The sequence below is a fragment of the Accipiter gentilis genome, chromosome 22, assembly GCF_929443795.1.
Source record: "Accipiter gentilis chromosome 22, bAccGen1.1, whole genome shotgun sequence".
Classification (NCBI taxonomy): Eukaryota; Metazoa; Chordata; class Aves; order Accipitriformes; family Accipitridae; genus Astur; species Astur gentilis.
Genome location: NC_064901.1, coordinates 3,453,261 through 3,478,038, shown reverse-complemented (window position 1 = coordinate 3,478,038; position 24,778 = coordinate 3,453,261). Strand labels below are relative to the sequence as shown.

Sequence of the window (24,778 nt, the reverse complement as noted above, 5' to 3'; positions counted from 1 at the left end):
CCTTTCCAACCCACCCCCAGTGGGCAGTGGGGTCACTCCTTACAGCCTTCCCAATCTAATCTGTCTGGGTTGGGTCTCCTCCTGCTCCTCTGTGTGTCACCTGCTGTGGCCTTTCAGTGGCAAGCTGGAGACCTCATTGGAAAGGAGGTAAAAAGGGCAGGTGAGTTCATGCCTCTGAATCAAGGAGGCCATCTCTAGGCTGGGTCCACCTAATCATTTGCATGTGCCCAACAGCCCAGCTTCCTCCTGCCTGGGGAGGAGTGGACAATGTGCCCAGGCTCTGGGTGCCCCTGGACTTGGTCTGGCACCCCTGGAAGTAGCTATAGCGTATCTTCTTCTGGCCATGAGGGGAGGAGAAATGCTCATGCACTTTCTTCTTGCTTTGGGCTGAGTGGGCTGACCCTTCCCTTGCCCTGCTTTTCCTGTTAAAGCTAGCTGAGTCCTTGAATGAATAGAAGTCATGGCAAACAGCCCCCCCCGGGAATGTGCTCCCTCCTTGGGATCTCTGCAACACTGCTTTTCCTTCCCAAGTTAGCTTAGAGGGGCTGCTACCCTCTGTCACTCCTGCTGCTTGTGCAGGGAAACAAGTGCCCCTCTGGCAGGACAGCAGCTGGGGCAGGGTGCCTGTGCCTGCAGAGCACTATTCTGTTCCCTCCCTAATGCTTGCACATAGAGTCCCACAAGAACAGCAAGGCCCCCCTGACAGCCTCTAGCCCTGTCACTGCAGCTCCTGAGAACTCCTTTCTCAAGGTGGAGGCAAAGACACCACCTGCGCTGGCACGTGTTTGGCTGAAGGCCACCTTGACACCATGCTCTCAGGAAATCTCTGCAGGCTGCCATTCAGGGCTAGGTTTGTGTAACTCCATGTTTCCTGGTCACTACAGCAGGCTCTGCTTTCTTCACCCCTTCCCTAATCAGAACACGCACAGGATGTCTCTCATCTCAATAGCGTGTATTGCAGCTTCACAGCTTGCTCAATGAGGCCTGCCCTATGCAAAAGCAAATATTGCGCGCGGCTTCCCGTCTTTCAACATTAAGCTGGAGGCAGCGCTGACAACTGATGAAGAATGACCCCAGTTGCTACCAAGATGCCACCCACTGAGAAGCAGCTACTTTCACGTTGCCACTCGAGTTTACAAGGGCAACACCCAGGCACAGCAAATGCACAGTAGAGCTGACCCCTGAAGCAGTCATGTAGGTGTAGCTGCAATAGAGTGAGACTTACATGACAAGTAACCCCGTGAAGTCAGTAAATCTGGCATCGCAACATGCCTTCTGCTGAAAGACCATCAAGTTCAGACCTAGAGAATTCAGAGGTCTTGGAGAGCCCACGCATACTGTTGAAATCACCAGACATTCAGCAGAGAGGCAGAAAGGAGCAGGGCTCTATAGAGTCCCAAAATACCACACAGGCCCCTCAAAGTAGGTGGAGTGATCTTGGCCCCAACATCTCCCACGATCACTGGACAGGTTAAAGCAAAATCTAGTGCTGAATTCTGAGACAGCAGTACTGCAGCCTAACTGAAGCTTTTCTTTCCAACAGCAGCGACAGCAAGTGCCAAGCGTGTCAGCTTTTGCATTTGTTACGCAATTATGTCAAACTCAGGGGTGGCAGTACATGAGACACCTTACATTTAACCCCAGGCTCCAGCCCTACTCCTTGCCTTCAGCCAGGGATGATCCAGAATTCAGGATGTGCTACCTGAAATTTATGGCGCGTCATGAATATGATTTATCTGCTTCCTAGCACTGGAGAACTCTGTAGTGAAATCTCACTTAAATCAGTGGGAATCTTGCCACTAACTTCAACAGAGCCATGAGAGGGAATAATGCAGCAATGTCTGCTTGGAATGGATTACACGCATGCGCTTCAATTATAAGCTGTATCTGATACATCACACAGATATCTGTACAAAGCCTTGTGAAACAAAACAGTGGAACGAGACAAGAGAAGCAGGTAACGCTCCGCATTATTTCTGACGCCTCCTGTGCTCCTGATCCCATTGAGGGCAGTAGTGTAATTAACTCTTAGGAACAAAACTGCAACACAACGCAAGGAATAATGGAACTGTTATTTCGAATTGCAAAAAGTAGAGCTGTAAAACAACATGAAGAGCCTTCAACGCGTTTAGGGTAGAATAAAGAAGGGCTGCACAGCAAAACAACCCCGGATAGAGGAGGGTGCTGCAGATCCAGGACTGCTTCAATGCTGACGGAAGCTGCAGTTCCGACACGCTACTGTGCACCCCCCGCCCTCACCCCTCGTCTCCAGCGCTCCTGCCCCCGGGCCGCGGCGGGGCGGCCCCTCTCCCCCGCAGGCCTGAGGGCCGGGCGTGGGGCGAGCCGGCACCACTGCCGATACCTGAAATCACCGCGGAGGTTCCCAGCGTCGGGCCGGCCCCAGCGCGACCCCGCGGGGCCCTCTCACGGAGCCGGGTGAACGGCGGGCGGCGGAGCGCGGCTGCGGCGGGCCTTGCCCGGAACCCTCCGCCCTGGCCAGGGGCCGCGGGAGCGCTCCCGGGGGCCGGGGCGCAGCTCCCGGGCCGGGCCCGCCCCGCCGCAGGCGCACCCACCCTCCCCTCAGGCGGCCGGTGAGGCCGCCCGGGCCCCACCGCTGTCCCCGGCCCGGGCGCGGAGGCCGCGGAGGCCGCGGGGGCTGCCTCCGCCGCCCCCAGCCGCGGGCCGCGCCGAGCCCCCCGCCCCCCCCCCGCCGCGCAAGCGCGCCCGCCGCCCCTCCCCGCCGCCGTGTTTACTGTTTGGTTGCCAGGGCGCCGCGCGGCGGGCGCGCCAGGGACGTGACGTCCCGCTCCCCGCGGAGGCGCTACGAGCCAACGCCATGACGCAAGTACTTCCGGCCGTGCCCATATATGGCAAAGCGGCGGCGCCCTTCTTCCCGTGGCGGGCGCCGGGCGTCGGTCCGCGCGTGCGGTTCTGCGGCGGGAAGGTTCCAGAAGGGAGGGGGGCGCGCGCGAGGGGCGGGGCGGGAGGCCATCTTCCTCGGCCTTGGCTTCGGCCGGGCGCTGCGCGGCTCTGTCCTGGCAGCCTCTCCGCAGCCCGGGGCCGAGGCCCGGTGCCTTGCCCCAGCTGGGGAAGGCGCGGAGCCGGCGGCAGAGCTCTGTGCCGGGCTCCTGGCGGGTGGTTGCCTGCGGTGGGCTGCTAAGGAAGGCTGCCTGGGCTCCCTTACCATTCCTCCAGCACTCCCCTTCCCGTCCAGGCGTGAGGTGTCTGGAGAAGGCATGGGTGCTGAATCCCAGATGGGTTCACCCGTGACAGCTTGTAGCTCTTGCTGTCCCTCGCTAGGCTTCCCTCGCTTCTCCTCTCCGCCTTTCCTCTCTCTTAGCTAGAAGAATTGACCTGTGATGGTGGAAAATTAAGGGTGATCGAATTCAGCTTAAAAAAAAAAAAAGGCATAATAACAATTGGCTTTTACCTCCACATGGAATTGGGTGAAGGAAAACAATTACCAGTTTTTTTCCTGCACTTGCAGTACAAGAGCTACTCTGTGAAACCTGGCTTCAGTGTAGTGGGTGACCAGGCACCTGTATCCTTGGAACACTTGTTCTGCCGGTTCTCCTGTCATTTGTTTTGTTGTTACTTTGCCAATAAACCTGACTCTTCTGCTTTCGGTCAAAATAGAACAGGAACCCTGCCAAGAAAAGTTGTCAGAGCCAATGGACAGTCAAAAATAAATGGATTGTTCAGTGGAGATAAGGTTCTAGAAAAAAATTAAATTAGTATTTTGTTCTGCGCTTGCTGTAGAGGAACTTAAGAAGATTCCTGTGCTTGTACTTGATTTTGTGACATTTATCAGAGGGTATGTCTCAAGCTGAAGTGTCTGTAGAAAAGCTTATGAAACAAATGGCTAAAATAAAATGCACTGAACAGTTGGACTGCATGATATTCATCCAAGAGTTCTAAGAGAAGTCAAGATTTAAATAGCTGAGCTGCTTACTAATGGTTTTGTGTAACATCACATTTAGAAGTGCTTTGATAACAGAGAATGGGAAGATAGTTAATATGCCAATTAAAAAAAAAAAGTGGTTAGAAAAGTTCTGGAGAGCTGCTGCGCAATGAGCCTGTTATCTGTACCATGCAAATTAATGAGAACTTTAAAAAGGTGAACTAGCGGGTGTGGGGAGACAATGGTGTACTGGCAGAGCTGGCAGAGCTTTTCCGAAGAGGAGTCCTGGCCTCCTGCGTTGTTTTGAGTCCTGTGAGGAGTCAGCAAAGCATGTGGACAAGAGGGATTCAGCTGATGTCGTCTACTTGGGTTTCTGAAAAGCATTCAACAAAATCTACTGGCAAAAGCTTCTGAAGAAACTATGGAATAAGAGGAGAATGGGCAGATGACACTGGGTTAAAGACAGGTCGCTGCAAGACAGAGCAAAAACGTTTTCTCGGTGGAAGGAGTCAATATGTTGAAGTTCCACAAGGATCTGAACTGGAGCCTGTGGTCTGAGGGGAACTTTAGTAAAATGTGACAATGCAAAGTGAGTGGGTGATGCAATTTGATATACATAAATGTAAAGTGTTTTAAATGGGAGACAACCCATCCTAACTTCAAATATACAGGAACAGCCTAGAAGCTGATTTATCACTTGGGAACAAGATCTTGGCATAGTAATAGTTCTGTGAAATTCTCATCTCAAGGCTTGGTAAATGAGCAAATCAAATGTTAGGAGGTAAGAAAGAAGAGCTGGAGAACAAAGCAGAGAGCATCGTTATGGCACATGGTAAATCCACGGTGTGCCAGTGCTTTGAATGCTGTGTACGGTTCTGATTTTGTCTTCAGAAGGATGTAGAGCACTGTAAGAGGTGCAGAGAAGTAAATAGGTGTTCTGAGGTGTGGAACAGCTTCTGGGTCAGAAACAGATAAACTAACAAGGACTCTTCAGCCTTACAGAGACACGAGTGAGGGGAGGATTCTTTCAACATAAGAATGATGTGCCTCAAATGAAACTTAGGGAAAATGTCGGATTTGGGGAAAATGACGAGGTTGCTCATTCTGTATTGTGGTTGCTTGTGGAAAACCTTGTTGTGTGATTTTGTGGATACCACAAGGGTTTTTTTTGAGATGAAAAGAAGTCCAGAAAACGAACAGAAGAAAAATCTAACGGGGACTATTAAATACAAAAATATCCCCTTTGGCTGTGGAAGTCCTGATTTTTTAACTTTCTGGGGCCTTGGGGAATACAGCGGGGAGGTAGCACTACACCGTGACTTTGTCCTTACAACCTTCTTTGGGCGGTTGCTGTCAGGTAGTGTCAGAACACCACAGCTGATAGCAGAGAGGGGGAAAAGGTGTGCTTGATCTGATCAACTATGACTACTCCTATGCGGGTTTGTAAGTATTTAGCTGAGCTTTTGCTCTTATTCTGTGCTTCCTTATTGTAATGGTATTTGAAATTTGTTTAAATTACCACAAGATGTGATCTCATATGCCTGTGCTCTTCATCCGTTCAGATCTTTTGCTGATAAGGTTGTTCTTTGACACTGCTTCCGTCAGGCTTTCCAGGCATGGTCGGTAGGCTGGTGACCTGGTGAGGTGCTGAAGCGAAACTAACAACACTCATTCTTCTCATTGGGAAACACCGGATGTCCACAAGGGACCTGCATATTATATCAACAGGATATCATGGGGAAACAAAAGAAGGTCATAACTAGCATGTGGACAAAATATCTTTATTATTTCCAATTATGGAGCTCTTGTTCTGTTCCCCCCCGCCCCCATCTTTGGCCTGCAGAGCAACAGATTCTCAGCTCTTCTTCACTGATTATATTTGAGCTCTGTTTTTATACAAATGTTTTGTAACTTGATCCGGTTGGCTAGAGACAACCAGCTGCAACTTTAAAGGAGTCATTTTAATTCTGATTACATCTCATCTTCCATTTGGTAAGGGTTTAGCTCTTTTTAAATAGCCCTTCTTGAGTATTCTCATGCTAGGGAATAAGGGAAGCGAACCCAATTCATAATACAGTATTTATCTGATTTTGTTTGCAAAATTAAAGATTTGTTTTGAGTAGGTAACAGTATTGCAAAGGCCATAAAATGCAGTAGCAGTGTCAGTCTTAAAGCATATAATCTGAAATGTACAGGATTCAGATATTACCAGGTTATCGGGGTTTTTAAGTAAAACATTATTTTGACACTGCTCTGAAGTATAGTGGGTGCTTCAGCGTGACAATGATGCAATTCCTGCTATGAAGCATTTGAACTCTAATTGCAGGAGAAATGACAGTTGCCACTAGCATAGGGTAGAAAGAAGGACAAGCTCTGTTCGAGCATTTAAGCACGTGGTATGGCAATTGAATTAAAATAGTAACGTAACCTAATGATGATGTGTCACTAACCTCGAGGACACCAAGGAAGATAAACCGAAGTAATTTGCTGTCATTACATAAGAGTTGAGTGCAAAGCCAAGAATGGGGTTTCAGCACAGATAAGGATTTCACTCTGAGACTTTCAAAGAATTCAACGCTTCCCAGGTTTAACTATTCATGGGAGTCTCAGATCCTCCCATCCTCCCTCTTTTTTTTTTTCCTGCTGTTTGTCAGAAAGTTCCAGGTACCACAAGCCTGGGTTCCTTGGCTATGCCTGTGCTGCTAAATCAAAGGGGGTAGGTAGCAAGCTTGGGCATTGGACTGCTGATTTTCCACCCTGCTCTACTACACAGTAGTAACTGTGGTCCCTGAAACAGCCTTGGCCTGTGTCAACTAGCAATCTCCAAGATGATGCCTGGGCAAAGTTCAGAGAGTAGTGTGTGTCTGATGAGCAGTGGGCAAGACTGCGTGAAACCGGGCTCCCTGCACTATACTGGGTCATCCAGCAATATCCTAGCAGGTTTCGTACTGTCAAACACACTTCTGTGCTTTGGCATACGACAAGTTCTTTAGCTTCATGCCGTAAACTGCTCGCCCCTCTGGGCTACAGGACAGCCCTTGTTTCTTCAACTCTGGTTGTTTGAAATAACACCCCTCAAACAATACTTACGCCTTAAGGCTACAGATACACCACGTGTAGTTCGGAGGTGACCACAGGCCAAGTGCTGTGTAGTGTGGATGTGGTGAGCCTGCCACCTGGCCCTTCCGCCACACAACAGTTCCTGGCCCTGTTTCATCTGGTATTGTAGATGCTGCCTGTGTCATCACTCTGGCAGCTTAGAGGATTTACCTCACGGTAAGCATTGTGTTCAGTGCTCCAAAAGGAATCCTGATGACTGGAGTGCTTGGTAAACTACCCCCAAATCATCCTAGATATTGGATGGGATTTAAGGGAAATATGAACTAATGTTTTTTCACTGAAAGGCAGATATGTAGCTGTAATGGGAGACAAATACAGTGAAATAACACACAAGGAAGCATGTTACTCTACCTGGTTGTTTTATCTTCAAGATCTTCGTTTCAGTCTGTGAGCTGAGCTGAGGGGCATGGCAAGCTGATGGGATGGTTTCCACAGCTTTTAGAACTGTGGAATGTTACTCGTACAAGATATCTCTCTCAGAAATGATGTTCCTGATTAGGAACATTTATTTGAGAAAAGTTTTATCTATACTCTACATACCTCTACATTCCTAGGAACCCTACTGATGCCAAATGCTTCACTGGGTATAGCTTCTGGCTCTTAGTCCCAGCACTTCTATTCAAGACCTGAACTTGTAATCACCTTCCTAATGAAACTCCTTTTGTTGTAGCTTTAGTCCTTATTGTGGAAAGGTACTACAGGAGTGCAAGACTCTCACTTGTTACACCAGAGCAGGATTAACATGGCTTCTTGATAAACCTGTCATAAAATGTAAACATAAGTCATCTTTGCCAAGAGGGCTTTAGCACTTCAGAATTGAAATGTTTAATTTTTTTCATAATTTTTAGAACCTATAATTTGAGAAACATTTTACTGTGCAAGTATTTTCATGCCAAAAATAAATGCAACTTATTTGCTGATTCCTTGCAGAGAGTAGATGTTGGTAAGACAGTTCTGGAATCAGTGATATTTGTGTGTTTGTGATCAAAGTGCCAACCAATTCCATTTGCTGGACACATGGAATTGAGTATAACTCCATTCAGTCAAACCCCAGCAAAATCTCCTTTTTCCAAACCACTTTATGACCAAAGTCTGCATTATTTTTCCTCTCCATGCCACATTGTCACTTGTTGTTGTAACGCATCAGTCTGACATTGGCTGCTGCTGAAGACCTGAACTTTTGCGTGCATGTGAGAATGATTATCATAGGTAATTTAAGGCACGTGTAGTTGCACAGGGTATGACCTCACAGCTTCCAATCTTGTAATAAATACACTTAATTACTGGATATTGCATGACAGATTGTGCCCTGCAGGTGATCAGACACAGAATGTGGTAAAGACCAGCTGTGACTCTTAACCAAAGGTTTGTATTTCCTTTTTTTTAAGATACATTATGCACTGAAATGATCATCTGTGTTTATGAGGACAAAGTATTTCTTATATAATGATTTTCACCTGAGGATCTCAGTGCTCCTTACGGGCACTAATGATTGAACTGTTCTGTTCTATTCTGCAGCTTACCATGAGCCGTTCAGAGCAGCGTCTGAGTACTTTCCCATTAACCTCAAATGTGACTAATACGCAAATGTGTGGTTTGCTCCCCTCTCGTCTCCCCAGCAGATTTTGTACTGCAGTGTGTTTGCATTACGGGTGAAAGCAGCATAGCTTGCAGTCTGGGTGGGCAGGTACTGAAGGGTCCTTAGTCCCTAGGGAGCTCGTTCTCCAAGTTTGGACAGGTCCTTGGAAAATGGGGTCTCTCACACAGGCAAGCATTACATTATGGCAGAGTCTTCTCGCACCAGAGGGTCAGAGTTGTTGTCTACAGCGTATCTTGGTGTTTCAGACCTTTTTTTCTGATGTGCTGGTGCCAGGCCACTGAGTGCCGTGAAGGTGACAACCTCGGCTTTTCACTGACTCAATTAGCTGTCCCCCAGAACCATATGAAGCAGGGGAAGAGTGTGATCCCATCTTAATAGCCAGGTAAATTGAGGCGCTGAAACTACAGTTTCAGGATAGCTTAAATCAATCTACATGTGTGGTCCTGCTAACTCCTCTGCTCCCATCCATATGATTCTGTTTCCTTCCTGGCTTCTACACAGTTACTTGTCTGACCTCTCAATGAGATAGTTCAGGAAGTTACACTGGCACAACAAACGTATTTATGTGGGAGGGTTAAGTTCCAGCTGGTCTGAGTCCCTGACCAAAGTTGCTGCAGGATCAGTCCGATGCTAATAGCAGAGCAATGGAAGAAGCAGACCCTGTAGCGGACAGAGCTGTATAAACTCCTGTGGAACAGCATATTGAGGACATAAGTGATTTGCCTAAATTCAGTTTGGAGTGCTTACTCTTCAGAGCACGTGCTAAAATCCTAATATTTTACTATGAAGATGGTCAAACACTGGAGCAGGTTGCCCAGAGAGATTGTGGAACCTCCAGCCTTGGAGGTCGTCAAAACTTGACTGGCCGAGGCCCTGAGCAGCCTGCTCTAAATGGCCCTGCTTTGAGCAGGGTTGGGCTAGGTGGCCTCCAGAGACCCCTTCCAACCTACCTGATGCATTGAGTCTGTGATTAGCGGGATCAGCTGGGTCAGGCAGAGTAGAGGAGTAATGCGCCGGTGGTATGTGTGAAAGCAGCCGAGTGGTAACACACAGGGTTTGTGGCAAGGAACTACTCCAGATGTATGAAACGTCTCTATGTATATGCATGAGCATCTCTAAGATCTGGATGACATGCTCTGACAGATCTAACCAGCAGTATAAAATACCACCCTTGCTGTTTATAGCAGGTTGCTAGCTCTCCCGGGTGACAGAAAGGAGCCTGTGCGTACCCTCCCCTGTCCCCAGTGCCGTTAGCTAACCAAGCGACTGAGGAAAGGGGCTTGTTCAGAGCTCCCTGATGGCCAGCAACAAAGGCTGCTGTTCTCATTCCTTTCTGCCTCCCCTGGAACGGGTGTGTTAACCCAGACCGGGAGAGCAGGGTGGAGAGACTGGCATGGGAATGCCTGAAACCACCCCAGCCAGTTGCATCAACACAGGAGTCAGACCCCTGAGGCAGCGCTTTTAGGCTCAGCCACCTCTAAACCCAGATCTTTGGGGTCCTGAGACATCCATTCACTGGGGTTTCTTTCCCCCATGTCTGATCTTCCATGCTTGTCATCTGCAGATGAAGTGCCATAGCTTAAACCAATATGCCGTAGTTTTTACCAGAACTGACAAAAGCATGCCCGTGTCTTTGTGGCCTTGGTGTTCAGCTGCATGGTGGATATGAGCACCATCCTGAGCTGTAGCAAAGCTGTCCGGTTTATGGCACAGGGCTGCCCGTGTCTCCAGGGTTTTGGCAGTCCCCTCCAGGTCCTGTGTCAGTGGAAGAGTCTCGGTGCTACTTGGGATTTCATCATCCCGCGGCCTGGAGTCATGTGGTTACGTAAGAATTTGAATTTCGGTTTTTGTTAAGCATGTGTTTAGATCTCGAGATCCAGGACGAGAGTTGGGCAATATGAACCCCGTAGCCCCAGACGCCTGAAGCAACAAGCAGCGTTCAAGGCTTACAGCAACCAGCAGCGGTATCGAGCCCCCCCTCGGGCGTTGCTGGCGATCCGGCTCGTGGGCTGGCACCCCCGGGTGCAGCCGCCTGGGCAGCCCCCTCCGCCTGACTCCCCGGCCGAAGAAAACGCCCCCAGCCCTCTCCGTGCCTTGGCCAGGTCCCCGCGCAAGCCCCCTCCCGCGACCCGCGCTCCCCGGCGCCTGCCCGGCGCCTCGCGTCCCCGCGGCTCCCCCGCCGCGCCCGGCTGGCAGCCCCCGCCCGGGCTCTCCGGGCCGGGGCCCTTCCCCGCCCGGTAAGAGCAGCCGCAGTGCCCTCTGTTGGCCGGTGGCTGGCCGGGCCCCGGCCCCGCTTGCCTGGGCTGGGCGCTCGTAGCTGCGGCCCTGGGCGGTCCCGGCACGTCTCTGCCGCCTTGCAGGAATGCTGCTGGTCTGGTGGGTAAGTGTTCATTCCTCGCCTTTCACTGCTCCCTGCCGGCCTCCGGGAAGCTGAGCGCCGGGGAGAAGCGCAGAGGCGCCTAGTTCTAGTTGAGGAGTGTTGAGCCCGGGTGGGCTGAGCCCGGAGGTCGGGGTCAGGCAAGAGCGTGTCGCTCACCGTGTTGTGCGGCTGGATTTTGAATGTCCCTGGGCATGGAGGTTCTACAACATTACTGGGCAACTCGGCCCCGTGTTTGACCAGCCTCATAGTAAACAGTCAGGATCTTGGGGACACGCTTTGAAGAGCTAGTGTTTCCCCACCGCGTTCCCAAACTTTTTACAAATTCCAAATGCTTTTTCAGCAAAGCGGCTCCTCGGCCAGGTGGCACCCGGTACCGTTGCACGGAGTTACTCCCTCCCAGGTGCGGGACTTTGCATTTCATTCTTTTTGAACTTCATGAGGTTCCTATCGGCCATTTATCCAGCCCATTGAGATTCCTCCAAGTGGTAGCACTGCTCTCTAAGTGTGTCAGCCACGCCTCCCCCCCCCCCCCCCCCCCCCGATTTGGTATTGTGCGTGAATTTGCTGGCCATATGCTTTGTCACATCATTCAGGGTGTTAATAAAGGCATCACAGAGTGCTGGCCCCAGTATTGACCCTGGAGAGATGCTGCTCGACTCCACTGCTTGCCACTTGAACTTTGTACTGCTGAGCAGCTTTGAGCTTGGTGGTCCAGCCAGTTTTCGACCCACCTCATTATTCGTGTACCCAATTACTATCTCACTAATTTGGCTACAAGGTTACTAGGGGAGGTGGCATTAAGAGCCTCACTATAGTCAATTACTGGCTCAATCAGAACCAAAGAGCTGATGCTCCACCCCCAGTGCAGCAGCCCGCTTTGCCAGCTGCCCCAGACAGACCCTCTGGTCCTCTCTGCAAAACCTCTGCCCCAGTCACTCACCCGATCCCATCTCCCATCTGCACTGACACTACTGCCAGGCTGCCCTCCTCGCCCGTCTGCTTTCCAGCGACTGCTGAGCCTCACAAGGGTGCTTCCTGGGACAGGACCAGGTAGGCAGGTAGGCTTTTCATGAAACGGGCAGGTTGTTGATACATGGCCAGACTTGCTCTCAGAGTCCTTTGCCGTGCTGTGTATCTGCTGTGCAGTCTGATAATTGAAATACCTTTTGATTAAATTTTGTTCTTCATTGTCTCAAATATGTACCTGTGCCGATATATTGAGTCTGGTTTACCTAATGAAACTTTGGATAGAGTGGTCTGTTCCTGTAAACACCATGCAGACCAGGAGCTTGGCAAACTCTTATCAGATTTTGCCCTAGGAAATAGTAAAAAGTCAGAGAGAGACCATGGGGCTGGCATCTGGCACTTGTGAAAAGTGCTGAAGACTAAAGCACAACACACAAGGAGCTTGGATTCCCACATTCCACGCTAGTCAAGGGAAGAGCTTTGCTTTTGTTTATTTTGCAAAGTCTGTTTTTTGACTCTTTGAACTGTGTTCTGCCGGAAGGACTTAGGGGGATCTTGGGCTAAGCCTGTCTTGGGCCAGTGAGAGAGCCCAATACTGAATGGTTGACAGAGGCCAGATCCTTGAAGGAATGTCTTGCTGTAATCACTATGCTGGCAGAGAGTGTTCAGGTGGCACTAAGGCTGAAGGGCTCTTTAGATATAGAGGCTGTAGAGCTTGTTGAATTCAAACCTTGCACTGCGTGTATAAGTTGGGCATGATTTCTAAAGTAAGCAAAGAAGTAGGAAAATACAGCCTCAGTGGAAGGTACCTCAAAACTTTCTGCACTATTATTAAATTACTTATGTCCTCGCAAAATGGATAGCAAGAAAAAAGCCCTGTCCGTGTATGGCTTGTGACATTTATTTCTGATCTTTTGAACCCAGGACGGGAAGCCCTGTGTGGCAAGAAGGGAAGTTGGGAGTAAGACTTGGATAAGAATATGGTTAAAGTGTACAATGTGAGCAGCAGCACTGCAAAGAGTTCTCCAAAGTTAGCTTGTCTTCACTCCTTGCACAGTGGAGGAGGGCAGGCAAGGTAGAAGGATTTTGGACACAGCACTGACCTGTTGCTGCTGCTGCTATCTCTGATGGCCAGGACTTCTACATTGTTGAAGAGTGGTCAGGGAACAGATACTGAGGATGACTCGGAAATGGCTGTGGAGAGCTGAGGAGGTAAGGCACCCCGAAGCAGCAGTGTTACAGAGATGCCAGGTGCAGCATTAGAAGGGTAGCTTCCTGAGCCTGTAGAGGTCTCTCCAAACCCAGCTGACCACTGTGGGATAGGTGCTACGGTGCTTTGTTGGGTCTGCAATTTCTAAGGCATTTCCAGAAACAGTCACGCTTCTAGTTGTTTTTCTTTCCTTGCTTTCATCGAAGAAGCATATAAAGGTTTAAGATTATCTGATCTCTTGACTTCCTTTATACCTGACAGTCTGCTGTGTCCAGCTGCTCACCATGCCAAATCAGAGAACCAACCCTGTGTAGTTTGAGATACATTCCCTCCATTGCACTTGCTTGGCTTAATTGGCCATTTGTGTCCTGTCTCCAGAGTGGCCCATGTAGGTGTCTCTTCAAAAACAACATAACTAACTTCATGATTTTCTTTTCTCGCTGAGGACCATCTTTCTTCACCCCTATCTGCTGACATTCAGCATATTGAAAACAGAGTAGTGGGAGCCCTGGTCATTGCAGTCAGCCATGCAATAGAAATGGCCAATGTTGTGCTTGTAATGATGGTTAATTACCTGGGTTTGAAAGGAAATGGTTTGTTAGCAGTTACACAGCTACAGAGTCCTGCCTGTCTTACAAGCTCTACTCTGTTCTCAAGACCTTCAGAATAAAAATGGAGACATAGTGAAATGTACAGGCAGTAACAAACACTGTCTCTCATTTTGTTGATGCTGGGAGCAGGGGCATTTTGCTGTGCTGAGTTTCCTTGTGAGTGAAGGGTGTTAGTCCCAGGGAAATCGTCTTCCTCTTCTGCGGACTGTCAAGCACATTCCTGCCCTTCCCTTTGGGAGCCCTGTTATTGGAGTTGCAGAGCTGTAGATGGTGTCTGCAGAACAATCTCAACAACACAGAAGGAGCAGGCTTTGCTCAGGAGGTCTAATAGCTGTGTTACCTGAGGACCCTCCTCCTTTTCATGAGCCTTACAGTAAGGTCCTTCTGCTCCTGCTAATGGCCTCTGCCCAAATCCCTCTGTACATGAGCTAGCTCCTATCAAAGCTGGAGAGGCTGGATGAGTCCAGCCAGGTGTTTAGCTAATGCTTCACAAGGAGCAAGTTTTTCCTTTGCTTCCCTCTACACTGCAATCCTTCTGCTGACAGACAACATGTTGTGTGGCCCCTATTGATTCTACTGAAGGCTTTTTTTTTTTTTTCCTGTGGAAGCCTTTACACGCAAAGTCTTGCACTGTGCCTTTCAACTCAGGCTCTGGATCAAGTCTTGCAAAGACTGGGTGCAGCTGGAAGACTGCTGGAGGGGTTTTTGTCCTCACATCAGATGGAGCCGGGGCAAAAAAAAAAACAACAAAAAAAGGGTAAATCACAGAGCCAGCAACTTTCTTGGCATCTCTGGGATTGTGGCTCCTCCTGCCCCTCCGGCCTTCAGAAATGTACTCGGCAGAGCTGCCCGCATAGAAAAACAAATGCATCCCAAACCAAAACAAACAGAGTTGGGTGTTGGTAGTGAATGGGCCAACACTGTGTGCTGGCGTCATCTCTGCCCACTGCCAGCACGTTGTCATAGGAACAGCTGGATTATTTTACAATCCAGCTGTGGAGCCAATTCTCCAAAAGGAGTAGCCTGAAGGGAGGAGAGAGGGGCAGGCAGAAGGGAGCACTGCTGCGTTTTCTGGTAACTGGAGGGAGGAGGAGTATTAACAGAGAGAGGGAGGGAAGGATTACCAGTGAGTGCCATCTATCATAGCCTGAAACCGCAACCAGTCATTTCCAGATAACTGACTCTCTGCTGTTAGCTGCATCTGGGAATTACAAGCTGCCCTGTGGGAGAAGGGGGGTGAGCAAAAAGGCAAATCTTTTTGTGTGGAGGCTGATAACATGTGTATCACAGCACGTTGTCCTGCAGTGGCTGTGGCTTGCCAGCTGCGGGGAGTGCTGTGCACCTGTACGGGGCCCCACCACCCCAGAAAGTCGGAGCTGATCAGGTAATGAGTGTTAGTTCACCAGGAAAAAGATTCATCGCCATTTCCCTTGCCCTCTTTGAAACATTTGTTGCCCTGTTCCGTTTCTGGAAGCTCCTTGGATCCTGTTTGGAGGCTGCAGAGCACCGGGGGCATTGTAGGTACCTGGGCGGAGGTTTAGTCTTTGTGCTGGTGAAGGCTGTCGTACCAAAATGAACACGCTCGGTCTGATGGCAGGATGTTTGCTCTTTAACTGAGCTCCGGGCCTTGAGGTTTAGCAAGTCACACTGGTTTTGTGCTTGAGGAGTACCCAGCAAGGAACATTTGGTGACAAAAGCTAAGAGCCTGCAGCAGTTGTGAGAACAGAAGCAGTGCCTTTGGTCTGGTACGGCTGGGGCTGCCGCTCTTCTAGAAGGGGAATCCAGGCAGAAGGAAAATCGCCTGCCTGCAGGAGTGCTCCTGGCCCGGGTGGGAAGCAGGATAAGCTGGAGAGGCTTGACTGGAGGTGTTAGGGTTAGCAGCTCTTTCGTGCGCCGTGTCCAGAACGTGGTTACACTCGTGGCGTCTGAAATGAGACCTCCCCCGCGTCCTGTTTTAGCCCGTTTAAGTGTTAGAAGCGGCGTCCCGGGACTCGGTGGTGAGGGCGGCGGGAGCTGCTGAGGCCGCGGGCCCCGCCGGCGCCTGCCAGCCGCGGCCGGTAGAGGGTGCAGCCGGGCGGGCCTGGCCCGGCAGCGGGCGGGGGCGGCGGGCCGCGTCCCGGCCCCTCTCCAGGCCGCGCTCCCCCGCCGGGGCTTGCGCCTGGCACAGGTCCCGTCCAGCTCGGCCGTGGCGGACCGCTCCGGGAGGCTCGGGGTGACGGCGTGGCCTGGGCCTGTGTTAGCGCTGCCGGAGCTGGAGCCGGAGCTCCTCTGCATTACCAGGGCACGGGCCTGCGGGTCCCGGATGGACAAAGCCTGCCGCCCCCTCCCCACCCCCCCCCGCCACGTCCACTGCACTCACCTTACCTGGGGAGAAGCACAGGGGCTGGCAGCTGCCTCCTGCCAGCTCCGTCAGCGTGCTCTGCAGCCTGGCTTGGCTCTACAGAAATTCTATCAGTCACAGGGAGGGACGTCCAAGCAAGAGCCGAGCGTGGGGTGACTGCCAGGATAGATGAATTAACCTGCTGTGGAAGCCAGGATCTTGCTTCCCCCTTGCCAAGTCACCTGGCTGCTCTAATAGCCCTGGCTGGCTCTGGAGACCCGTTCCCTCAGTAGGTTTGTAGATGACACCAAGCTGGGTGGGAGGGTTGTTCTGCTCAAGGGTAGGAAGGCTCTACAGAGGGATCTGGACAGGCTGGATCGATGGGCTGAGGCCAATTGTATGAGGTTCAACAAGGCCAAGTGCCAGGTCCTGCACTTCAGTCACAGCAACCCCATGCAGCGCTACAGGCTTGGGGAAGAGTGGCTGGAAAGCTGCCTGACGGAAAAAGACCTGGGGGTGTCGGTTGACAGCCGGCTGAATGTGAGCCGGCAGTGTGACCAGGTGGCCAAGAAGGCCGACAGCATCCTGGCCTGTATCAGAAATAGTGTGGCCAGCAGGAGCAGGGAGGTGATCGTCCCCCTGTACTCGGCACTGGTGAGGCTGCACCTCGAATACTGGGTTCAGTTTTGGGCCCCTCACTACAGGAAAGACACTGAGGTGCTGGAGCGTGTCCACAGAAGGTCAACCAAGTTGGTGAGAGGCCTGGAGCATAAGTGTTATGAGGAATGACTGAGGGAACTGGGGTTGCTTAGTCTGGAGAAAAGGAGGCTGAGGGGAGGCCTTATCGCTCTCTACAACTACCTGAAAGGGGGTTGTAGCGAGGTGGGTGTTGGTGTATTCTCCCAAGTAAAAAGCAACAGGATGAGAGAAAATGGCCTCAAGTTGTGCCAGGCGAGGTTTAGATTGGGTATTAAGAAAAATTTCTTCACTGAAAGGGTTGTCAAGCATTGGAACAGGCTGGGCAGGGAAGTGGTTGAGTCACTATCCCTGGAGGTATTTAAAGGATGTGTAGATATGGTGCTTAGGGACATGGTTTAGCGATGGACTTGGCAGTGCTAGGTTAACAGTTGGACTCGATGACCTTAAAGGCCTTTTCCAACCTAAAAGATTCTATGATTCCCAGGGCAGCACTCTCACATGCAGTCTTTGCCAGAGCTGGAAGGACATGTCCAATTTTATTGCTTGATTTTGAAGTGATGAGTGCATGACAGATAACAACCACAGAATGCTAGGGAGCTTAGGAGACTGGCATCATGATTTTGGCCTTTGTTGGAGTGCAGAAAAGATACCGAGCCATTTCCCATACTTCACTTGGAGTTTTTGTTCATCTTATGTATGGATTGATGCTGTATGTGCATACTAGGGTCTAGGGCAGATTTGAAAAGGGGGGTATCTGTCCTGTACCTTACTGGTTTTTAACATTTTAATAAAATACAACTCAAGAGTTGCAAAGAAATATTTTAGGCACTGCAGTACCTTCTTCCATCTCTCCTGCTTTCTCCATTCTTCTGGCTACTTCCAGCGGCCTCTGTTGACCCTGCCAGTTAAGACATGCAGCCCCCTTTAGTTGGCAGGGCTTTGAGTATTCAGTCTAGCTTTGCTTTCAGCATGTGGGCTTCTTTACCACTGCATCTCCAAACTTGTGAGAGAAGCTCCAGTGAGAACTGGCAGCTTTAAATTGTTTGCAGGATTTGGACTTACTAGTAAAGACACCTGTTTGAAAAAATTACTTCTTGGCTTTTTTAGTAGTGCAGTTCTGGATCTGGCCCCTGTTTTGGAGGAGTTATTTACAGATTAAAATAGCACCGGAGAAGAGGTCAGAGTTTGGCCCATAAAATATACAAAGAAAATTCTCTGTCTGGCATCTATACTGCCAGTTATTTCCACATTTTCAAGGAGATACAGAGATTCCTCTTTTCTCATCGTATTTTTGGTCTCTACTGCTTTGGGGACATGTTTGAGGAGGCAAGCTGCAGCCAGTGACTAATGAAGTGTCTCAGATGTCTTTCCATGATGAGACAGCCAGCAGTGTGGAAAATACTGCACTTTTTCTGGGGGGAATTTTGTCTCTTGATCTCTGCTATAGGGAACCCACTTTCTTGTTCTTCTTTATTTTAGCCTTCAGCAGGGGAGGAAGATTTAGGGGGTTTCAGGCAAGTCAGCAGGACCCTTTTTTCCAGAGCTTCAGCAGATTCTCACCACTGTGATGTTCAGGTTAGACTTTGTTTGCAACTTACGCCCAGGCTCAGCTGTTACAAATTTACCCAGACTCCTCTCCCCATGCAGCCCATCACCCTGATGCTGTGCCATCAGTTGGTAAGACCTGCCAACCCTACTGCTGTTGTGAGCAATCTTTTGAGCCGAGTGATTGTGGTGAGAGCTGTGGCACCAGGCAATGAGGTGAAGCAGTAGCAGTGGTAGCCCCCAGCATGCTGATATGCAGGCAGGTGGCTGTTGCCGGCGCAGGGATCAGCTCTTGTGATGCGTGTAATGTGCAATTGCTGGGTCCCTAGATTTTGCATGTATGCAATGTAGGATCTCTGGTTGTTTGTGATACAGCTGTATGACGCTTTTACTCTTCAAAAGGTTGGCATTGGTGGGTAACAGGACTGTCCATCAGTAGAAATTACTGAAGACGAGACATGGAAGCTGGGGCTGAATGTGGTAAGGAAGCAGAGAGAAGAGAAAATAAAATTGGTACAAGGTAATTGCAGGAGGGCAGGGGAGGCATGACATTGGCTTTTATGGGTAGTACACACCCCTGGTGTGGGTCCAGGGAGGAGCAGGCAGCTGAGAACGTAATTGTCCTGTGGAATTACTTGGGCTAAGCCTGATCCATGTTGGCACTTTGAGGGTGCCGTGTGGTAGGTGGAGCCCAGCTCTGCTCCAGGAGTTCCCCAGCAATGATGGGTCCCTGGCAAGGTGAACCTGAGACCCTGGAAAGTGACCCAGGGTTCAGCACCCAGGCTGCTGTTGACACTGCTCCAGCCAGTGGTGGTGGTGATTCCAGTGCAGGGAACACATGCAGCAGAGTTAGAGCGTGATGCTGCCCAGCTCCTTCTGCCTTTCAGGTTCTGTCTTTTCTTAAGCGGTACTGTGTGAGGCACTTGTGGCCAGTGATAGATCTGGGCGTCCTGTGCTTGGTGCTGCATCCACAGAAAATAAGCAGTCCGGCACTGAACCAGTGCTTAGCTGCACTTTCAGACAGAACTGCTCATGCAAAAAGGAGCCTCAGGCACTCCAGTGCGTTGTTTGTCCAGGTTTTCCCCAAACTCCTGTGTTTGAGAGTGTCCTGTAAGGAGTCCAAATGTTTTTTTGAAAAGGGTCATTAACAGACAGTCCTTCAGAGACCCTGAATGTGTTTGTTATCTTGAACTGGAAGTGTAGATAGGAGTGGTATTTCTGGGTCTTGGCATTTGGTGCCTTTCCAAGCATCAAGTATACCACTGGCCTTTGAGGAAGAAGGCATTAAAAAATAATTTTGTAACATGTCAGAGTTGATTCATCTTCCTCTGACTGCAAGAGCTTTTCTGCTTGCAAGCTTTTCAGTCTCCTCAGCTAGGTATCAGTTGTCAATTTTTTCGGAAGGAAACCTGATCAGGTCAGCTTTGGCCCTCCAGTGCAGGCTTTATTTAGCTAGTAGCAAAATTATTGGAATCACTTAACGATCAAAAATAAAGATCAAGTGAAGCCTTTCTCCAGAGAAACAAATGTGCCTTTGCTCATCATGCTTACAACCTTGGTTCTGCAGCCATGAAATCCTGCAAAGCAGAAGGGCTTATAAGTATGGACAAATGTGAAACTAATTAACTTGGTGTCATTGTCCAAGCTTAATGAAGTGCTGAAAGAAAATAAACATTCGCAGTGAAACACAGCATGGATCTAAACAAATTCTTTCAGCTTTAGTAATAATCTGTAGCGCTTACTTACTGAATGAATGAATGACTGGAGAATTTTTTATTTTAAAGCTGGGGTTGTACCCCTGACACCATCACCGCCAAGTCTGCACAGTTCAGCACGGACCTGCTTTTCCAAAGGGCTTTTGCCACAGAGGCTGGGCCACAGTCATTGTTGTATCAAAGTGTTTCTTTGTGCAGGCAATCATGGTAGCTGTATGTGTCAACTAAGCATGCAGCTGCAGGCACAGTTTTCCCTGTTGCTTTGGACCCCTGCCTTTTTGATCAGGCCATGAATGATCATGGTTTTTAAATTTGCTTTACAACTAGTATGATCCCTGAGAGTGCCTTCATTTCCAGAGGTAGCTGGTCAATGGATTTGTCTTTAGATAAAGAATTTTCTATACTCTGCCCTGAGTGGAGCTGGTCAGCTGCAGGGAGGATTGTAGCTGCAGTTATGTCTGGTGTGAAATTCCCAAGATTCCCATCACCACCCTCGTTTAAACATCCCCCAGCCCTGCTATAAACAAGTGAGAGACACTCACCCTGCGCCCTGGCTGGGAGCCAAGGATAGCGGGCACTCTGGCTGGAGACAGAAGGGGAGCACAGAAAATAGTGTCAAGTCATGAATCATCTCAGTGAGGATCGACAGCCACCATCAACAAACCCAGACAAACCTGGGGTTGCTGCTTAATAAGCAGTTTGTTTCTTGTCGAAGTTACAATGTGCAGGCGAGCTGGAAAGGCAGCAAAGCCGTGCACATAGGGCACCTCCTTGCCATGTCCTGTTGCAGCAAGACACCTGTAGGGCTGTGGGTGTAGTGTATGGGCCTCTCAGCTGTTTCTGGCTGGTTTCCTAAGGTGACAAAGCATATGTAATCATGCTGTTTACCAATGGGGCCCTTCTGGCAAATTTTGAACATGCTGGACAGTTTTAACCACATTTGGGAGACGAGTAGAAATTTCCAAGATTGTTACATTTCTACAGGTTTTGTGATGCTCTACAGGTGGACAGAAGAATCAGGCCCAATTCAGCGCTGTGCCACAGGAGAGGCATGGATACTGCAGCTGGTATGAACCCTGGTCTGGCAGCCATGACCTGTATGTGCAGGGGGGGGGTGTTGATATGACAGCCACCACACACATACATCAGGACTAGCCAGAGCAGGGGATGGGAAGAGGTATGAAGAGAAAGCCAGGATTAATGCAGTGTGGGAGAGGCGTACAAAGGCAAAGGACACCAATGTGGAAATTGGCTCACCAGCTGTTTTCTTGTGTTCCGAGATCCTTATCCAGACCGGCTTGTGCCTCTTAATTCTGGAAAGCAATCTACTGGAAAGCAATCTAGACAGTCTGTGCTCATGAGTGAAGATTTAGATACACGTCTGTAGCTTCACACACTGAGTGTGAGACTCACTGGTTTGGCTGCATCCTAAGCTCCTCTTCAACCAGGTCTGAAACTTGAAAATGCTGCCTCCATCCTGAGGGACTTTGGGGGGATTTAGGTGCAGCCCACCAGCTCTTGGCAAGTTTCCAAGGTAGCATGGCTTCTTTTCTTGGGAAGTCCTCACTGCCTGGTCTATATATGCTGTCCCCTTGCCTCAGGTGTACAGGACAGCAAAGACTAGGGGGGTGCTACATGGCAGGTGAAGTTTTCCTTGGGTACTGCCTATGCAGAAAGTTCATGGGCCTACAGCCTTATGGTGTTTTTTTTTTTTTTGCATAAACAACTTCATACCCAAGCAGGAACCATAGTTTTTGCCTTATGGAGTGTCTTGCCACATTACTCTGGAAGGGCTGTAGCTCTTGTTTTGCAAGTGATCTCCTGCTGTACAACTGATGCCAGTGGATCCTCACGATTAACTGCACACCCTGGGAGTTCCTCCCTTGTCTGTGCCACACAGCAGCGCTTCTCATCTGGGCTGATTTGCTGGGTTGTCCGTGCGCTCTGTGACTCTGGGGTCAGCTTGACCAGCCAACCCTCCTCTCCGTTTGAATCAGGAGCGCATGGCCTCTTGTCTGTGGCTCAAGGGTGCAGCCGGCCCCTCTGGTCTCCATGCCCCCTGCCTCTGCAAGGTTATACAAGGAAAGCTGAAACTTTCTTGTCAGAGGTGGAGGAGCCAGTTCAGTTTCCAGCAGACCTGGAACAACGAACAGCTCGGAGAAGGTGTGCTTCCAGGACACGTGCCAGCACTGAACCAGCACCTAGAAACTGCAGCAGGTTTACAGAAATGCCACAGGCAAAACGAGAGCTCTGGTAATTCACAGGCTCCCTGGGTTTGACAGGCAATCATCCAGCCTCACCTCTTGTATAAGACTGGCCCCTTCATTTCATGTAGTTACCCCTGTCCCACACCCAATAATATGTGCTTGCCAGCAGTGCTTTTGGGAAGTTAACCAGTCTTAGTGCAGAATCAAATGGAGACAGGGAATCTACCATGTCCACGGGTTGATCAGCCACACTCTACGAAACAGTGTTTTATTTCTAATCAGAAATTTTCTGGTTATGGCATCTGGCTGTGGTTCCCATTCTTCCTTTCTTCAGGAGAGAAAAGACTTTTTGAGTGCTGCCTGTTTACTCCCTGAGATTACAGGGGGATAAAGGCACTTTCTTCTGTTTGAGAGGCTAAACAGGCTGAGCTTACTACGGGGCAAATAGTGCAGCTCTCAGCCATTGGATTCTCTCTTCCCCCTCCATCCCCTAGTGGTCAACATCCCTTTTAAAGCAGGGAAGTAATGCTTTTGCCAGTGCTGTACACTGGTGTCATGTACCTTCCTTCACATCTACCCACCATGTCCTTCTCTGAGTGTCTACTGTGAGGTCTCAGGCTGGATTGTAACCCATGTTCCCAAAGGGAAATGCTTGGAGCCATTTTGTATGAAGCAAGGTGCATGTTGAATCAGAGAGGGCAAAACCAGCAGTAACAGAAAATCTTTTCTGAGTTGTAAGGGCCAAAAGGAATTAATCACTGCAGGGAAATGGGTCTCTCGTCTACACAGAGGGTGGGAGAGAGAGAAAAGAAAGTGCTTTAGAACAGAGAAAGGAAAGAAAGGTCCTTGCAGGGTCGCTGTCAGTACCAGAATAAATCTCTGAAGAGAGAGAGGGGAAACAATAGAAGGAGAAAGCTGCCAGAGCAATGGAAGAGCAGAGCCTTAGGAGCAGATCTCTTCCTGACTAAAGGCTGCCAGCTCTGGACCTTTGTGGTTAGTTTGCTTTGGTAAACCCAGTAACCGCTGGCATGTACTTGTCTTTCTCATCTGTGGACTGCTTGCTAAACAGGCGGAGTGGTGATATTGAGGGCAATATCCTAGCAGGAATGTAGCTGAGCCGTTGGATCACAGACTGGATTTGAACCAAACCAGTCCTGTTTTGGAGCAACTAAACTGTCCGGTGGGCTGGAAAAAGCTCTGGGGAACCTTGACCAAGGTTGCTAGAGAGCAAAGTAGCAGAGAGTTTCCATCCAAAAAGGATCCAGGCAGTAACAGTAAACAGAATAAAGCCTTGCAGTTCTGTGATCCTTAAGCATAAGGGGGGAGTGGATGAGGCTACCAGGAGCAGGCTGACAGCCCTGGGAGGTTTTATACTGACAGAGCACATCTGTAGAGGAGAGCTGCCAGGCTGTCATGCAAGCCCACTGGGGGACCATCTCACACTTCAGGCACATGCTGTCTGCACCTCCGGGGTTCCTCACACCTTCCTGGACATGACTGCAGGCAGGGAAGCAGGTCAAATCATCAGCATTATTAACAGCAAATCTGACATCTGGGCTGGCCAGTGGAACAGCCCAGGCATTTGCTTTGTTTATTTTTCTTCTGCCTTTGGCACTTTTGCTCTTTACAGAAGGCAGCCTGAGTGCGTTGCTAACACACTGCTTGGGGTAAGCACTAAACGAAACTCCCCACTATTTTGAGGAACCCAGCTCAGGCATTTTTTAAATAACTGTTGCTTTTTTTGTGATTCTTGGACAAATTGAAACTAAAATCTCTTCCCTGACACGCTGTTTTTGTCTGTTGTGCTGGTAGGTTGCTCTGCGGTTGCAAATCTCCAACATATCAACGTAGCCTGATTCTGCTCTCTCTTGGCCTACCTTGACACTCTGGAGTAATTTCATTAATGTCAGTGGAGACACTTCCTCTTTACGCTGGTGCAGAGCTAGTTTGGACATGAGCCCCCACCATACATAGAGGAGAGCTGCAACTCTCCTCTTGCAGCTAGCAAGATCTGTGCAACAGAGGTGAACTTGCTGGAGCACAGAACGTGAGCCCATAACTGCTGGGGACTTAGGGAGAGCAGCTCTCCTTCCTCTGGCTTACAAGTGGCTTTGCCAAGAGCAGGTTTTCAACTGAGGGCTGTTGATTTCCCCAGTACTTGCTCTACCTACGGCACTAGAGAAATGGACCTTTGCATTGACCATGGCCTGTTTGGAGATATTCCTCAGAGGCACCCACTCTCTTTCTTCCTCCTTCTACTTCCAAACCCACCTGTCAGCATGCTGGTGCCTGGCATCATAAGCCGCTTGCTCTCTTGGCCTTAAAAACAATGGGGCTCAGAGTGTTTTACTCTTCGGAGCAATTAGAGTCTATTTTTAGCTGAGCTGCTTTGGAGAGCAGTTGAGTAGGTGTAGGTAAGTTGTCCAGGGATGAGGTCTCGGGGGCTTGTTACTGCTGAGATGCTGAACAGAGCTGTGGTGAGTCCAGCAGTGGGAGGTTCACTG

The 24,778-nt window shown here is 49.7% G+C and overlaps 1 protein-coding gene across 1 annotated transcript in view; it reads left to right on the top strand.

Moving 5' to 3' along the window:
• Positions 1 to 2,823: 2,823 nt before the first annotated feature.
• JDP2 (Jun dimerization protein 2) overlaps positions 2,824 to 24,778 on the top strand; it is a 56,999-nt gene continuing 35,044 nt past the window's right edge. The window contains exon 1 of the mRNA XM_049825820.1: positions 2,824 to 2,845. The gene's annotated coding sequence lies outside the window, so the exon portion shown is untranslated. The remainder of the gene's footprint in view (positions 2,846 to 24,778) is intronic.